This window comes from Pezoporus occidentalis, unplaced genomic scaffold, assembly GCF_034315485.1.
Source record: "Pezoporus occidentalis ecotype Australia unplaced genomic scaffold, CSIRO_AGI_Poc_V1 ctg32, whole genome shotgun sequence".
Taxonomy (NCBI): Eukaryota; Metazoa; Chordata; class Aves; order Psittaciformes; family Psittacidae; genus Pezoporus; species Pezoporus occidentalis.
Window position 1 is genome coordinate 920,402 of NW_026915158.1, and position 18,236 is coordinate 938,637.

At 38.2% G+C, this 18,236-nt stretch overlaps 1 protein-coding gene across 1 annotated transcript in view; it reads left to right on the plus strand.

Moving 5' to 3' along the window:
* The first annotated feature begins 6,001 nt into the window (after positions 1 to 6,001).
* INPP4A (inositol polyphosphate-4-phosphatase type I A) overlaps positions 6,002 to 18,236 on the plus strand; it is a 103,250-nt gene continuing 91,015 nt past the window's right edge. The window contains exon 1 of the mRNA XM_062628568.1: positions 6,002 to 6,407. The gene's annotated coding sequence lies outside the window, so the exon portion shown is untranslated. The remainder of the gene's footprint in view (positions 6,408 to 18,236) is intronic.

Consider the following 18,236-nt stretch of genomic DNA (forward strand, 5'->3'; position numbering starts at 1 on the left):
CATCTGAATGTGGTATTTTGGTAGTGATGCGTGTAACATTCCGTTTATTGAATGCTGAATTCCTCTGCAACATTCAGCATTTGGTTCGAGCAAGAGTGCAAATGAGGGCAGAGTTTACACTCAAGAAGGGAAGAGTTCCTGACAGCAATGGCTAGTGTGGAAATCCTTGAAATGATGTACATGATAAGCAAGGTTTGTAAGATGAGTAGTAAGGGAGTGACCTGCTCTCTGGAGAACAGGAGGTGCATAAAGCTGGAGTGGGATGTTTGTGATGTCCCTACGAAGATGACTTTTACTGGAGTATGTGGTGGTGATGGTGGGCATGATGATGGGAACATGCAACACCTTGGAAGGCTTTGGAAATGCATTACCATCATTTGTTTGCACTGTCAGGCTGACTGGCCTACTTTCCTCTGAAAAGGATTTGCTGACAATTGTGTGAAAATCTTGCAAATGAAGGCATAGCCCCACATAGCAGCAATAGTCCCTGCCTGTCAGAGCTGGAGTTTCTCTCTGCCTTCTGCATGAATCTGAAATCTGTTGCTGGCAGCCATTGGACCTCAGGGCTTTATCTGAATTTCCATATTCAGAGCACAGGATAGTGGCTTTCAGATGGAAGTTCTCTAGTAGAGTCACAGAAAATCTGCTGCTGTCTGCACCTTCACTTTGCTGATGCCACAGCTTTTAATGTTGCGCTCTTCATTAACTTAATATCCTGCTTCTATTTCTTGGTGCCAGAAGAGTGCTTGAAGCAATGTGGTTTTGTTCTTGTTGTTGGAGTACTGATTTCAAAGTCACATGGAAGGAGGAAGTCTGCAGGAGAAACATTGTTGCAGTTTCATAACACATTTAAATAATTATTGGTTTAAGGTGTGATGCATCAAATTGTATTTTCAATAGAGATCTTGGTTTTCATCTTGTTTTATAAAACCAAAATATTTTTATGTTAGCATGTGCAACACATGAGATGATACTGCACAGTGTCTATTTTTAAAACTAGAGTTCTAACCTCTCTAGATCAGGGTATTTGCTTAATCATACTGTGTGGGATCTTCTTTTCCTACCCATCTTTTTTGCCCACAGTTCAAATGGCTGGCTGAATATATATTATTTGGATGCATCAACATGAAATTTTGCAGATGGCCAGCCAGTCTTAATACATATGAAGCTGTGATCACAGTTTTCTAAACAGTGCCAGAGATGCTGAATTATGTTTGCAGTATTGCCAAATCTCTTTAATCAGTCTTGCCTGAAAAATGATGGCATAAATCCCAGACTAGTAGTGGTGCTTCACTGAGTCATTAGCAGTGGTTGTCTAGATCTGATTGTACGAGATAATTTTTACAGATGTAAATGGACCAGTGCAGGGCAAAAGGGGAACTGTTTACTCTCTACCTAAGCTATGCTATAGCTTAGGTAGAGCCATTTTTAGGTTTTTGGGCATGTATGAGAAGAAATTTCTTGCATAATTTGCTCAGTACTTTGTAGCTGGGTTCTAGAATGTGACATGCTATGCTGAAAATAATTTGTAACTGTTTTTCCTGTTATTGCATCAGCAATTTAGCTTGTGGGAGTGAGAAGCAAGCCTTAACCCAACATCTGGGTGAGGTGGTAATTGCTTAACAGGAGGGTCCTGCTAACACCAGCTGAACAAGGCAACCTGCGTGGCAGGGAGGGAGTGCACGGGCCTGGATTGCGTGTGCATATACGTTTTAGTTGTAGGGGTCAGTACTGTGGACCTTCTTCTTCCCTGTCCTTCCTTTGCTGAGAATAGGAGGAGAAGGGCAAGAAGGGCTGTTTGTGCATTGGAGGATACTGCCTCTTCTGAGTGGAGAGCTCCCCTCGGTCATTCACGGCATGAACAGGTACCAGGGCAACAGTAGAAATCTTGAATACTAAACCAAAGTAAAAATGTTATCCACAAGGACTTTCAACCTTGCTGTGTTATCTCCATAATGAGCATCTTGAGGGACAACGTTGTTTTTAGGCTGGATATTAACTGCGTAAGAGGATTGTACATTGCAAAGGCTTTTGTGCCAGCTCTGATGCAATCCTGATGAGCCCAAAGGTGTTTGTGGAAGTCCTTTTTTCTTTTGTTTGAAGGTTTGAACTGCTGAAAGGTGTGTTTTCACAGCTAGGGAGTATTAAGTGTATAAAGTTTGAGCAACAGCAACATATTTTCCTTGACACTGCAGGTCTTGAACTGGAAGACCTGTTTTTAATGAAAAAAGATGCCTACAGAGAAAAAAGGCCTTTTTGTTTAGATCACCTTGGTTTCATACAAACATTAAAAAGATCATTTTCAAAGCTCCTATCCAGAAATATGTCTTAAATACACAGGCTTGACTGAGCACAGTGATTACAATTTTTCCTTTATTCAGACAAAGAGTTTTTTTTAAAGAACACAAAGGACTTGTCTTCTACTTGGATTGAATGCTTCTACTTTTAAAACAGTCATTTCTGCTTGCTAACGAAGTAACAGGAAAGTGATATGTGCAGTGTTTAATCCTACTTGAAAACGTTTACATGAAAAAACTTCTGTTTTTTTTTCTGGACATGTTCTCAAATTGTAATAAAGGATATAATAGGCTTTATTTTCAGTGGCAGTGATTCATCACTTATTTTTCACCTTGCATTTTGTCTGGAAACTTTGAACAGTGATCACTTTTATATGTGCAGACGTATTTTCTAGGATTTTTGTGTAATGTTTCACTCTTCTGATAGCTAACAGTCTTATTTTTAGGAACAGAATTTTACTTTTGTATGCCAAAGTTTCAAGATCAGTATCAATAAACTATCAAGATTTCATTGACTCAAAGTTTCACTGATACCTGTGATATCATACACTTTCCAAATTCTTCGGCAACTCTATGTGCCAGAATTTGAAGAAAAATATTTTCTCTTTCTCAACTAAAATACAGCAAAGCTTGAAATCTAAGTGGTGATATGGGTGTTATCAATTCTGTTTTCTAATATACTTCCAGTAAATTAAACTCCAATACTATTTTGCCTGGTTTACATAGTAAAAAAAAATCTATTTTGTAAAAACTATGTAAAAAATACTAATTATTAAGTCAAAGTATAATGTTTTGGACAACAGAAGTACTTGAAGATCTCGAGATGGAAAGAATCTTTCTGGGGCTTTCTTCAGAAACCAGATATAGGAAACTGTAGTTTTATATTTTCACTGCTTAAATTTATAATTATAAAACAAACAAACAACACCCAAAAGCCCGCAAACAAACATAAAAACACTCAACAGTGAAATGGCAGATGCTTATTTCTATTTTGTGAAGACAATACTTGTCTGCAAAGGTTTCCTTCACAATTTAAGTTACCTTCTTCACAGATATTTTTAGGTATGTCCTGAATATTTGTTTTTCAGGTTGTGGTTTCAGGTTTTCTTTGACTTTATAGTTAGTGAAAACCAAAATATTCAAGAAAAATAGTAAGTTTCCTGGAGTCCAAATAAAAATACATTGTAGCAATATGGTTTTGACTATGGGATGTTTTCTTGATGAAGGAAAAGCAAACCATTTGAAACCAAGCATGGAGCAACAGCGTCCGTAAGCCAGTCAGATTCCTTAGGTGTTTTTTTTCTTCTGAGTAACTGTAGATCACATAGAAGGGAAAAACTGTATCCTCATGTCTAATTAATAGGTATCAATGTCTACTGTGTGCAGTGATGGTTTCTATATAAAGTAAACGCACATCCTGTGCTCTGGCTTTGGGATAGTTCTGTATTTGTGTGTTTTTACTATGGTGTCCTGTAAAACTCTGGATTTTGTTTTTGATGCTTAATTTGTTCCAATGATTCTTTCCTCCTCCCCCCAGACAATTCTAAGTGTAATTAAATGGATTGCACTGTATGATTTAATTTTTTTTTTTTTTCCCCTTTCTGTCATCCTTCCTCCCTTTTTAAGACAAGAAAACAAATCTTAATATTTTTGGATTCCCACATCTATTTCTGGTGGCTTGCATCCTGGGGGAAAAAATGCAACATGGCTCAACGGAGTGTGACATAAAAAGCTATATGTGGCTATTGACTGGTGTGAGTTCAAGTCCTTTTAGAATATCCCAAGAAAAAGCATAGGCATAAACATCACAGTAGTTCTTTAGGTTTTGCAGTTATTTTGTTGATTTTTCAGTACAGGTCACCGCTTGTATTAGAATCTACAGGCTTTCCTCTTCTTCACTGGCTCTGGTTTTGTATGAAGTGATTGCTGGTAGAAGGGGTGAATAGCCATGGATGGACAGAACCCAGTCTGGGACTCCCTGCAGAGGAAGAGACTTGTGAGCCTCATCAAGAAAGTGCTGTGGTACTGGCCAGAGTGTTCAGCATATCCCTTAGTTCTGTTTCTTAACATATGCACCACCAGTGTATGAACTTGTGCTGCATATGGACTTGTGGGTTCCTTAGATTGTCATGCCAGATGCTTTTTTCAATCAGCTGTCTCTTTTGGGGCAGTTGAATGAGGCAGAGGTCCTGAATTTTATAGGTATGTTTTAAAAGTAAGTTTGGTTTTACAGAGGGGTATGAAGTGTATGGCGGTTGGTGATTGTAAAAGCGTGATCAACAGTGATCTTGCTGTGGAAAAAGTATGTGTTCTTTCCAATGCAATGTGAATATTATGGGTTACTTATTTATTTAGACCTGTTGGCTGCTTTCCTCTTTGAACTTGATATAGTAATGACAGAGTTGCTTAAGATAAAGTTCTGGGAACCTACATTTATTATTTTTTGGCTAAGGGCACAGAGAAAGCCAATAAATGAGACATCTGTAGGTAGTTTTCTGCTCAGAAATAGGTATTTGTATACACATCTGTGGGTGAGAAACATTTACAAATATGCAAACTTGCCTGTGTATGTAATACACATATATATATATACAAACTCCTAAATTTGGTTTTATGGCTGTATAGGTCATGTATCCAAGTAAGTAGGGACAACAAACAAACTTTGTAGGTAACAGAAGACAGGATGAAGAGATTTAGGATTTTACAGTTTGGTGGGTTGGTTTTATTTCCTTTTTTAAGAAAGAATTTCAAGTTCTGGTTTTTAGTGGGAGCGCAAATAGGTTGAAGTGTGTGAATGGGCTTTAGGATGATAAGTACACAGAGAATGAAGACTACACAAAACCCATCCTTGTCTTTGCTTACGATACCTGCCAAGTCTCCCGCTTAGGGAGCCTCTGTTCTTGGCTCTTCTTGGTGTCATTAAAAACTGCTAAAGCCAAACAGTAAATTGGTCAGAACAGACCTTTTAGGACCTGGATATTTTCCTGTCTTTATGGCCTGCTTTGTCTCTCCCTCTGACATCAGTGGGTGTGGGATCAAACCTTTAATTCTGTGAAAATTTTAGAGACTGGAGATTAAAAAAACATCTGTAACTTTTTGCAGCAGAAGAAAATACAAGTGTTGCTGGAAGGAAGGATACTGTTATTTAAAACAGCCTCATAATTTTGTCTAGGTAGCAATTGTTACATTTGCGGCAAGTTCATTAGCTGACTTCCTACTGTGGTTATTGCTTGTGGTTACAGGCAATTAAACCTGAAAGTCTTATGATCAACACTCCCTGTAGTTTTAGGTAGCAGATGTCATAAGTTGCATAGGAAAAGGCTACCTTCTTGTGTTAGGTCACAGTCCTGTAACCTTCCATTTCTGCCTTTAAAATCATGCAATCTAAGGAAAATATACAGTGAACACCTGACCACTGGAGTTGCATTTAGACCTCTATAGCTATTAATGATGAGAAGTCATAGTACTTGTTTATACCTGTTTTGCAGTTTGTCTTAAGTACAGTGTTTTGTTCCATGATTTGCATTTTACCTGAATTTCTCACCTGAATGATTTTACTGTGTAATAACTGCTCCTGAAAAGGTAGAACTTCAAAGTGACCCAGGCTGAAGAGAAGGGAAATAATTTGTAATTAATCATGTGAACAGACAGAATACAAGTTCATAATCATAAAAAAATGTGTATTGTGTGTATTTCTCTGTCACAATGTGTATAAATAAAGAAAAAATCTTCTAGTGGACCACTGAAAGTAATTTTTAATTGACTTGTTCTTCCCTCTTGGAATGTAAATCCGAAGAAGTTTGAAATAGGACAAGCAAACATGAGGAAAGGTAACAATGTAAACAGTTAGGATTAGTTAAGTTCATTAGGGAACTGTTGGAAACCAGCTGAAACAGGATGTGCTTGTTTGCGTCAGCATTACTGTTTTTGTAAGGGCTGTTCATTGCACTGTTATTTGTCTAGGCTTCAACCCAGTTGTCTGCGCTCTGAGGGTTGCGAGCCTGCTGTTGGAAGTAAGGTGGCAGTGAAAGACTGACACTGTTTTCTGCAGGTTTTACTGGTGAAACCAGCACCAATCTGTTTTGAACCAACTTGCTTGGGCCTCTATAGGTAGGCGCATTAGAAAGTCTGTTAGTAAAGAGATGGGAAATTACATGACATGTTAGTGGCATGAGTGCTTTCTGCTGAAGGGTTATGGGGATAGCAGGTGCAATCCAGAGGCAAGTTGATGTCTAAAGGACTGACAGATTTCAAATGGGACTGGGGATTGCTATCCGAAGGCAGTAGCTGCAGTCACAGGAACTTGGGGTCTCTGCAAAGTTAAATATTTCATGCTTTTGTTTTGTGTCACTAGAATATTTAAAGTGGTTTTGCTGAAGCATGAAACAAGGAAGCAGTTGCTAAGAATTTCTTAAGTAGTCTACATTTTACAGTAGAGGTTCTTCAGCTTTGATGTCACTTCTGTTTATACCTGTCAAAAACCTCACAAATGTGTATCACAGACCTGCTAAATTTTGCTAATCTCTCTTTTGATGCACCTTGTGTACTCAAAGATTCTCTGGTCTTTTTCTTTTTTACTCACTGCTAAATGGAATATTTTAGCCATACACAAAGTGAAGAAATTCAGTTTTGTACAGTTATTGATTAGTGCATCCTAGCTGTTTTCTAAAGGGGACAAATTTGCACAAGACACTTGAGACACTCGGGATTGATAACACATATTGGATTTCACCTCTGTGGCAGCTGTGCTCAGAGGCACAAAACTCTCACTTCAGGAAGCTGCTACATATTTAAAACAGCATGAAGTTGAGCATTGATGCTTTTCTTGTGCTGTGTGTTACTGACATCAGTGAAATTATATGCAGAGTAAGGAGTTATCTGACTGGAGAAAGTGTTTTGAAAAAGTTCTGTTAAAGAAATTGCCTATAACTATAGGGAAAACCAGTGAGCATTTTTAAAAAACAAATTGAAAGGAATTACTAGAGGGAGAAGGAGAGGTGGCTTTGCTTGTGGATATATGGCTATAGAGTCAGAGGGCAGGACTAATTGAATAAAGAGCGCCCTGGAATGTAGCAATGCACAGGAGTTGCCTGTGTCTTTTTAGGGGAAAGTCTCACACTGATGGTGCTCCTCTGAGAGGAAAGCACTCTCCTTATGGAGGGAACCAGCTCAGTTTTTCCATGATTGTGAAGAAAAAGCAAAAGTTCATTGCCAAGAGGCGAAAGAAACATTACTAGAACTTACGACGTACAGAAAATTTAGAGTGGTGTCCAGTATAGACTGTCTAAAATAATGTTAAAAGTCAGCACAGTACTTGCTCTGATTTTTATTACAGTATCGAAGAATTGTTAGCATAGAAAATTTATTTAATGTAACCATTTGAGAAACCCAAAGAATGGCTGATACGTCTGTGGAACTATTAATGGGCAAAACTTCTATTTTATTTATGTAGATACCATCTTGGTAACTCTGATCCCAGTGTTAGCAGTGGATTAGAGGAAATGAGCAACTTTCATAAATTTCCATAAGGAAATCCTTGATGGATCTATCTTCTGACTTACTTCTTTGCATGTGTTACTGTTATAGTTGCCATGCAACAGTCTCTTGCAAGGATGGTCTGATATGTCAGAAAGTATTCTTCCTTCATGGCTTCAGCAGCCCTTGATCTTCAAGCAATCCAGCCTGTCAAATATGTATTTCAGCTGATTTTGTCTATTTGGGTCAGTGACTTGAGGACCAGGCTCCTCACCCTGTTACTGATGTTTAACAGGCCAGCCATATAGTAGTAGCAATCTTACGCAGGCAGCTCACTGCGAATGTAGGGTTATTTATCTGTGCAGTTCATAGTGGAGTGAGGTTAAGCAAAGTGATTTTGCTTTGTGTTTGCTGGGGTTCAGGTGATGTGTTATAGCTTGTTCAACTTGAGCACTTTGATCCTCAGCTTTTATCTTTATAACCATAAATGTAGAATATCTGATTGTGACAGGCATATCTTCTGAGCCAAAAAATGGTGTTTCTGTCTTTTATATCAGTGCTTTACATGTGTCTTAAGATTTTCTTGTGCTATTTTGATTCCAACTAATATTTCTTTAAAAAAACACAACAAAAAACAACCAACATATATTTCTTGAAGAAATATGTTTCTTGAAGAAATGTATTAAAAGATTTCTTGTAAATACAAGAGTCGTTTCTGTGGCTCAAATTCTATAGTGCTTAAAAGAATGCCAGGAGAAATCCATTCCTGCCTTTACTTTTAAAAATTACACCTGCCTACAGACATATTTTTCAAGTAGGTAATTAGCTCTGAATGATTTTGTGGCAGCTCCATTTTAATAATTTGAAGACTGACAAAACAGGCTTGGCAAAACAGAGCAAAATGGCTAAAAATCTAGCTGATTGATTTTGTGTTTTTATCCGCAAAGAAAGGAAAGTGCTCCATTGTGGCGCATGTGTGCCTGAGTAGGACATTACCTTTAATTAGCCCCAACCATACAGGTCTCACTGTTTAGCACCCATGTGTCAGACTTTGTGCTGCAAAAATAGGTTATAATTTATTTGTTCAAACTGGCAACAAAATAAAAACTTTACAAGAGATCCAGCTCTTTGGATGTTTCACTGTGTAATTGCTGTCTAAAGTCAGACATACCAGTTTAATTAATTACATGAAAAATTGTTTTGTCTTTTTTTTTCTTTTCCCTTTTTTTGCCTTCTCTTATTTAGGGTTGTTAGCTCTCAGGCTTGAGAGGGGGGAGAAAAAGGAGTAAGGCTAATTTCCTGAATTGTTTCATTTTTATGCTTGCAGATGACAGTAGGAGCACTCTGGACTTGATAGCAGTTAAGAGATTAGTTTAGAGACATCCTGCTCTGCACCAGCTGCTCTCAGTGCTCTCCAGATTGAATGCTAAAGATGCTATCTAGTGGCTCATGTCTAGCTGGGATTAATTTTAGGCTATTTTGAAAAACTAGGGCTGGTCTTCTTTGGGACACAAATTGGGGTATGTTGAGTGTTATGTGAGCTAAAGACAGTTTTTCATTCTGACTGGTGCTTTATTTTCCACAGTGTTGCATCCAAAACAGATTTGTTTTGTACTTTAGCTGTTACTGCCTTTCATGTTTAGAAACTGAGGCTGGAAAGGCTGAGACTGGAATAGTGTAATACTGTGTGTTCTCTCTCTCTTTTTCTCTTTCCCCTTTCCCCCATATCCCTTCACTGATCTTTGTACTGTGAAACAGATGAAGAGTAGAAGATTTCTGACGGAAAAAGGAGTGTGAGCAGTCCCCAAAATTTCCAAGATGTAAATAAGCTGTCCTGATAGTTATCCCTTCCTCCTGTATTTGTCATCCGTCTTCTCAAGAACTATCTGTACAAGGTAGCTTCTAACAGTACAACAAACAGTGTGTAGACTTGAAATAAGAAGACAGTAAAGTCAACTGCTTCAGGAAGGTGTGCTATAAATTTCAGGGTGTTGCTTACAGAGTATCATAGGAGGCTTGAACTTTGCAGTACCATTTCTCCTTTTTCTGTGGATGTGTGGCTTCTGCAGTATTAGAGGCCAAACCTGCCGTGGTACTTTTCCAGGCTTACTGGCTGTGCTGTAAAATATTCTCTGGAGACTCTGCACAGCAGTTCTTCCAGAGTTACTGATATTTTTCTTCTCGTTGGCTTTTCTGTCAGTGCCACAGAATCTGAAAAATGGTGCTAGAGCCAGTTGGCAATGTGATATTTGGAAAAAGCTGTGGTGACTATAAAGGAATATTTCTATCATGAGCCAAAAGTCCGGGAGTTTAAGGGATGAGTGGCCCAAAACAGCTCAACATATATCATGAGTTTTGTGTAACTGAGCTACAGCATACTTAAGACCATGGAGGATTTATATAGCTCTGTATTGCAGCTTCAGTAACTAAGCCTTTGAGGATTGCTTAATGGCAGGCCAGGGGATTCTGATCTGTGGTCTCTGAACAGTGAAATCTTGAATGGTATTGCTTTCCCTTTACTAATTATTATTGCCTTTACTGCATGTAAGAGGCTAAGCAGACCCTAAATACGTCAAGTAGCACTTGCTTTAATGGAAAAATTTTTTTCATGATGGTAAATGGTTAGCCCACTGAACAAGGAAGGTTTGATTCAGGGCATGACTTTTGAAGCCTCTGATAATAGAGTTGTATGGTTTAATGTCTCATTTGGGTTCATGCCAGTCAGACTCAAACTTTCAGGGAGTAATAGGTTCATGTTGGAAAATGCCATTGTTCAAGATATGATTAGGACTTTTTTCCAGACTGAAACCTGCAGAGGTAGGTCTGCATGGCTCTTCAGACCCCTCTTGTCTGTGGAAAAGGTCTTACTGCTATGACTGAGCACAGTTAAGCACAGCAAAGTCTTAACAGCCTTAAAACTCTTCTGCCTAAATTCAAAATGGGAAACAGAGCTGAGAAGTTTTGGGTTTTTCTCCATAGACTCGACAAACATTGTTTTTCTTAGGGAAGAAAAAAACACTTTCATAAAGCTTTCCTGATCTCTTCCCGAGTCATTTTGTCTCTTCTCTCTCCCTTTACTGTCACAGCTTCCCCAGGCGTCTTGCTTTCAGGTGTTTGCTTCTGAGCAGCCTGTCAGTCAGGCAGCTCACGCTTGCAGTTTAGAGTTGCCTGAGCCTCTGATGAATCACTCCTCTTCTGAATCCACCTCCTTAGATCTTTCTCTATCACATAGTTAATGATGCTGTTTGATTTGCCCTGCCACACTTTCCTCTAAGGCTACTTGCTGTGCAGTTTTGCCACTGCTTCTCCATTTCCTGTTCTCTAAACCAGTTTGCCCATTAAGAAGATACCACAGCACCATTAACTTCTCTCCTTTCAAGACCATGCACTAGAAACTGCTCACAGGTTGGTATATTAACTGAAACTCATATCCTCTGGATGGGAACATCGATTTCTTCCTTGCTGAGAGTCTTGATTCCCCAGCCCTGACATTTCCTGTTTCTGTCTGTCATCTTCTGAAAACATCTCATACCTCACAGCCAAATTCTTCCCATCTGTGTTCTATTTTGAGCTCTGCTTTTACTGGATAGTCTCTCTAACTTCGGCACTTAAGCCACTGCAACATTTATGTATAACTTCTGTGGCTTTTTTGATCTGTTGGTAGGCCTGGTTGGGGCATATTAGCACCAGCAGACTTCATCCCCTCTGCAGTTTTAGAGAAAAGTGATTGTCTTCAGAGACTGACGCCTAAGTTAGCCCCTTCACTCCTACTTAGCTTAGTTGCTCTGAATCACATTCCTACCTGTTTTGTTTCTGAGAAAGTAGAGAATTCAGTGCATTTTCTGACTCTCCTGGACGTTCTTGTTAATGTCATCTCATCAGCCTCCACAGTGAATATAAGGAATATGCATGGATGGTAGTAATTTTCAACCTATTAAAAAGCTCAGAGCCGTTATAGAATTTTAAGGCACGACTTTTTAATTCATGTTCTTAAATATTCGTTTATTCCTATTTAGCTACATCTGTAGGAGGAATCAATAGATTTGTTTCTTTAATACAATTTTTGAAGTTCCCACTTTTCCTTTTCTTTTTTTCCCTTAATGGGAGATTTTTCAATGAAAAATTTAACTTTCTGTGTTTCCTCTTTTTAGTACCTAGATTGTAGGGTTCTAGCACATAGTGATATGGAACATTGGAGTACTAAAGCTAAAAAGGCTTCTCTTAAAAACAAATCAAAAGAACATAAATAAGATACCAAAAATATGTTTCTTTCCCGTGTGGAAAGAGTTTTAAGTGGGTTAAAAAATGATTGTTTCCTTCTCACTCTCTTACATAAGCTGTAATTGCTACCAATTTCATGCAAAGTTTGTTACTATTTGTAAAACGACTCAGGCAGGTCTCAGTGATGTTTTTTGAACCTGCAATCAGTTATTTTTTGGGAGGAAGAAGTGTGGGGGGAAGGAGCAGGTAGCAAAATGAACACCACTTTTGTACAAAAAGGACTTGTACTGATTAGCTGCTATCTAAATTATAGTCTATAAAAATAAACTTTAAACTCATTTAAATGAAGCTGACAAAGATTCAGGTCCTTTTGAAATAGTGTTTGGCCAGTATTTCTGTGGTTTCAGCCTATTATATGGACTCTTTAAAAAGGCAGGCTATTTAGAAACACTGCCTAACAGGTGCTGCTTGCATCTTACCCCTTTTTAGACCCACTGTAAAAAGAAAGACACCCATACTTTTGAACCTGCTTTAATGTGAGGATAGTTTTTACTTGCCTTCCTTTAATTTTAATGTGTCCGTTTCCTTTTCCATCATAATTACGGCTGTTACACTAAATTACAGCCTGTATATTTTAAGAGTCTTTCCATAGTTATGGGTGTGGATCATGTAGTTTCCATACCCTTACTTGTGATTTCCTCATTGAACTATTGTGCAGCTTCTCAAGCAAAATGGATGGTTCTGAAGCTATGACTATTTGTATTTGAGAGAGGATTTCGTACTGGGATTGTGTTGAAGAACTGACACAAGATAAAGGCTCTGTCTTCTTTCTCTTTGCTCAGCTTGGTATCTCCATTCAATCTTGATAAGATCAACAAAGATGAATATACTGTATTCTATTTCAGAAGTCTTTTCATGGTTATTAAAATCGTTTTTCCCAAGAGAAATTAAGAGATTTAATGCTATTTTGGACAATAGAAATCAATAAATTATTTTTATACTACCTGTATTTATGGCTCTTGATGACTTATGCTTGTATTGGTGATTTTGTATTTATAGACAGCTGTTTTCTGCATGTCTTCTCTAACTCTAAAATGTTTTCATGAGTGTTTAAAGTCCTCAGCTTGCAAAAGTGAATGCATTTTGGAGTGCACCTTTCTAGGAATGTGACTATCATATATTAAATAGTTCTTTACACAGCTCTACTTTGATTAGAATCAACCTCACAAGATTTGCATGGGGGTTAAATGGATATCTTCCTTCCAAAACTAAGCATTTTCCAAAATTACATAATAATGCCTTGAAAGGTATTATTTAGTGGACTAATCAGAGCTCAAGATTCAGTTCCTAAGACTTTTTGGGTAATGCCAGGCAAGTAATAAATAAAATCATTACAGCTAAGTGATATGGGCCCTAGAAACCTGTGCTTCTGAGCCTCAGCCTCTGCTTCATTATTCCATTTGAAAAATCCACGACAAATTACAACCCCCCCCAGTACCATGTGGCCCCAGAAAAGCCCAAACTGATGAGCCAGGGGCAAGGGAAACCATACCTTCCTCTGTTTTGGGTTAAAAACTGTGAGGTGATCTGGAGAATAGGCAATGAGGATGACATGGCCTATTGATTCCCAGATTTCCAGGTGAATGCTTTTTCTCTATCCTGTCTCAGGTGTAAAACGCATGCAAATAGACCTGTGCTTTACACTAAACTCATCTCCATGTCAAGGAAACCTTAGGTCTGTGGCCCAGACGAGGCTGGGAAGGACAGCTGCAGCTCCCAGTGGTGCAGGGTGGCGCAGGACCTGTGGTCTGTGACCACTGCAAGTCTCTTCAGGCAAGTGCTGGAGTAGCCATCGATTCCATGCAGCTGAAGTATATCATAGACAATTATAAGAAGGTGGAAGTAGGGGAGGGCAGGGTAATACAAAAATCTGTGGTTTGCTACCTTTATAATATAAAAGGGTATTGCCAGTAATCTTACCAGTTTAGACTGGTGGAACTGAACTATAAATGAGGTTGTATATGGACCTGTGCACATCACTTTTCTGCATAGCTGGAATTGTTTGGTGACTTATATGGCTCTCTTCAACAACTGAATGAATGCATGCCATACATTTGATGGGAAAATGAGAGAGTGAAGGCTTTGTAGAATGACAGGGTATAGATACCAAAGCATTACCTTTAAGTAGCACAGGTACCAATGTTTTCCATTTAATCATAATTCCCTAATACTAATCGTACTTCCTTAATACAGACACACAAATGTTATTAGAGAAAGTTGATGGGATTCTAATAAATGTATTAAACCTGATAAATAAATGATGCAATATCTTCAATTGTTACCTACGCAGTCTAACTCCCTTCAAATTCAAGGACTCAGTCTTTTCCTAAAACACTATATGATGTAAACATCTGTCATCTGTGATGCCCCTTTAGTCCCCAGGACATCCCAAGCAATGAGACCTTTTTACCAGTGCAAATAATCTAGAAATATATACAGCAATACATCAGTGCATGCTTCTGAATTATACAGAAACAAATGAAACTGATTAAAAATATCCAAGGCACCCACTAACAGCTCTGATATGCTGTCTGATCTTCCAGTGAATAAATGGAAAAAGACATAACTGGTGGAATTCTTATTTTTTTATTTTATTTTTTGCCTTCTCTTACTATCTGTGTAATTTTTCTGGTTTGTAGTTGACTGTTCTTAGAATAAAACATACAGCCTTTAACATTTAGGGTTTTTTTTGAAAACACATTAAAAACCACCGAGGTGCTACTTTTTGTGAGGTTTTTTCTATGGCCTAATTTTAGGAAAAAGCCCAAATGATCTCAAGTCAATTAAGTTCTGAATGTCAAAATTTAGATTAATCATGACAGAAACATTTCCATTATCAACACTTTTAATAAGTGTTTTCCACTTCAGGCTCCCAGTGGTCTGAAATCTGATACACAATCCAACATGTACGTTACCTTAATCTTTGAATGGTCCTGTTGATATTTGGTAGAGTTAATCTGGGAAATAATTTACAGTGCACCAGTAATGAAAGTTGGATTCACATGTAGTGGCTTAAAATCTGTGAGCTTGCAGATGATTTTTTTTTTTTTAATTGTATTGTTACATAATTTATTTGGAAAGAAGAAATAAAGAATTTTGAGATAGAAGAAAAATAGTTTAACCATGAGCTTTTTTTTAAAAAAATTAGATTTTTTTTCTTCATGCAGATAAGGAAAATAAATTTTACAAGAAGCATTGCAGAACAGTCATAAAGATTGTCCACCAGTACATTCAGTTTTACTGGTTTTTGATTTAGTTTACCCAATGCAGCAGATGGTACCGAGAAAACAATAACTCTTTGCATTGACTTTCTCCAGCGTTGACAGTTGTTCTTTCTGAGGCATTTAACAAACATACCAGTCATAGGTCACGAAGACCAGCATGAGTTCTGCAAGTCCTGCATTGTGAAGGCAACAGGAAAAGCTTCACTCAGAAAATGTTCAGAGTGTATTGAATGAGCAAAATGAGTGGATCTAGACATATTCCCACCAGAGTATAGCATTTTGTTAGAGAATGCAAGGGACCATAATGTTTAAGTCATGCAATAACATGCCTCAAAATGAGTTTACACCTAGGTTTGGGTCTCTCTTTTGTTAGGATTCACAGCTCAGTGTTCAATTGAAATTGTTGTAGGAGTAAAGAAAATGGGGCACACTGGTTTGAACAAAGAGGTAGTTGTGCATTGTAGAGACAAATTGTTTGGAATCAGAAATTTGTGTCTATAGTGACAGAACAGATGTTAATATTCTTGGAAGCCTGGAGAGACTACGTGTTTTCTGACATCCTTTCTCTGTTATCCTGTGTGATCTCTATAACGTGTTTTAGATTTGAGGTTACAGATATTTCTGCACTTGCACTATAGTTTTTTAGAAAAAAAGCAGAGCTCTGAATACAAGGGGAATAAGATTGAGCATAGGGTAATTGCAAATGATGCATCACTTGATTATCAGGTTTAACGTATCATTAGGGTCTCACTGACCTTTCTGTCAACACAAAACATGGGCAGATGTTAGCATTAAAGAGAAAGAGAACAGAAGTGGATAGATAAGAGCAGGCCAGCTGCCGAAAGACCAGCTGACACTACACTGACATCAAGTGCAATCTGGGGAGTCCTCATCCAGGCAAACCTTTGCATGCAGCAAATGTATTGGTGTCTGTACACACAGGAGCCACAGCAGTGCCTGTAAACTAGTCTGTCATCTGGTCGGTACGTCTTAGTTGCGATGAGATATGTTTTTCTTGTTTTGCCCGATTTCTCTGATCTTAGTCTCTCAGTGTCTCTTGTTTCATTTGCTGATAACAGACCATAAAGGGGAAATGGCCATTTAGATCATCTTGTGCATTTTCACTAGATGTGCAGAAGTACTTCCCTCTGAAATGTGTGCATGCAGTATGTTACAGGCAGCTTGTCACTTTGTAGTCTCTTCCTAGTGCAGAATATGTGTCTTTGGATTGTTACAAGACATAAAAAAATACATTATTACTTGGGTCATAGCTATAGCAGTAACTTGAGGAGGTGATTTCGGTGATGTACTTGTGTGGTGTGGAGGAAATGGTTTCCCACAGCCTCGTATGGGTGGCTTTGCTAAGTGCCTTTGTAGAGATGGGTGCAAGATGCTACTGAGACTTTGGTGTCTTCCCAGCAGCAAACAGGGCTTTTGTCATAGCGTATCAAAATACCCACAAAGGGTAATTAGCTGGAAGAAATGAACATACTACTACAACACACCTGAAGGGAAGTCTGACGATCTAGTGAGCAAGACACTGAAATCTAGTGTCTGCATTTGGTTTTGAGGTGAACATGTGGAACAATCTTAGCCAAGTCTGTTAGCTGTGCTTTGTAAGATGATGCAAAAAATGTTTTTCTTCTCAACTTTTTGCTTATATGTCTTTTTGAAATATGTGCTCCTTCTGCATGTGTGGCTGCTCACTGGTGAGAACCTCTGGAAAGTACTGTGATGCCAATAACCATGATAAAAGAGTGTGAACCTCTTCAGAAAGTGAGCTTTGCTTTTTTGCCTTGAAAATGTGTGTCACTGCACCTCAGAAATCATTATCTCTGAACTTACACATTTCCACAGGACTTTGAAAAACAAGGCTATAAAACATTAGGATTGAGCAGAGTATGGGGCTGATGGGAAGATAACTGGAATGCTAGGAGTGTGAGGGGGGAAGGAGTAGGGGAGGTATTGCTGTGGATACTGGCAATCATCCTCAATTTTCTTCTGTTACTCCACTGCATTGGGATCCAGCTCCACCCTTAAAGAAACTGCCTTTTTTATTTTATTACTTTTATTCCCCCCTCCACCCTCTTGGGAGAGTGCAGCTAAGAAGAAAATAGGCTCAAGAACAGAAGCAGAGGTTGGTGTTCTCAGTAAGGGCAATCTGACTGCAGCCTGAACTTTTGTGAGAAAGCAGGGTAATATGGAATCTGACAAACTAGAAGAGGACATTTCTACCAATGTTGGCATAATGATGACTTTAAAAACAAATTTCCAGAGACAAGGAGATGATGATAAAGAACAGGATTCATTAGCCTAACATGTTCTGGGGTACCATTTTGAATAGGTACTGTAGAAAAGCCTTTGCTTGCTTTTTTTGTAAAAGAGAAAAAGGAAAAAAACTATTATCTCTAGCCCTAAAGAATGTATAATAGCCTATACTGCAAGACCACAGCCTTGATGTTAGTTTGCCTGCTTAAAATCTCAGGGGTCTTGGTTTGCTTTTTTGTTGTTGCTGCTGGTTTTTGGATTTGGTTTTTTGGTTGGTTGGTTGTTGTTTCTTTGCTTTCTTTTTTTTTTTTTTTTTCTAGGCATGCTGTGGATTTCAGCATTCTTTTGCCAATTCAACTACTTAAGACATGAGAATAAAGCACTGAAAGCTTGACAGTAGCAAAGATTCACTGTCATTAGTAAACTTCAGGAAAGGATGGAATTCAGCAGATTTTCCAAGTGATAGAATACTCATGGTTTTAAGGGAAAGAGTTCAGTGTATCTTCATAGATACATTTGTCTCCCTTGTTGATGTTATTTCCAAGACCATACTTCTAGGATTGTTTTGCTCAGCTTGATTCCTTCTCGTTTCTGGATTCCTGCCAAGTCAATATTCTTGGCTGCTTTGGGATACATGGAATAAACATTCACCATCAATAGTATGAAGTTCATTCAGCAGTTTTAATAACAA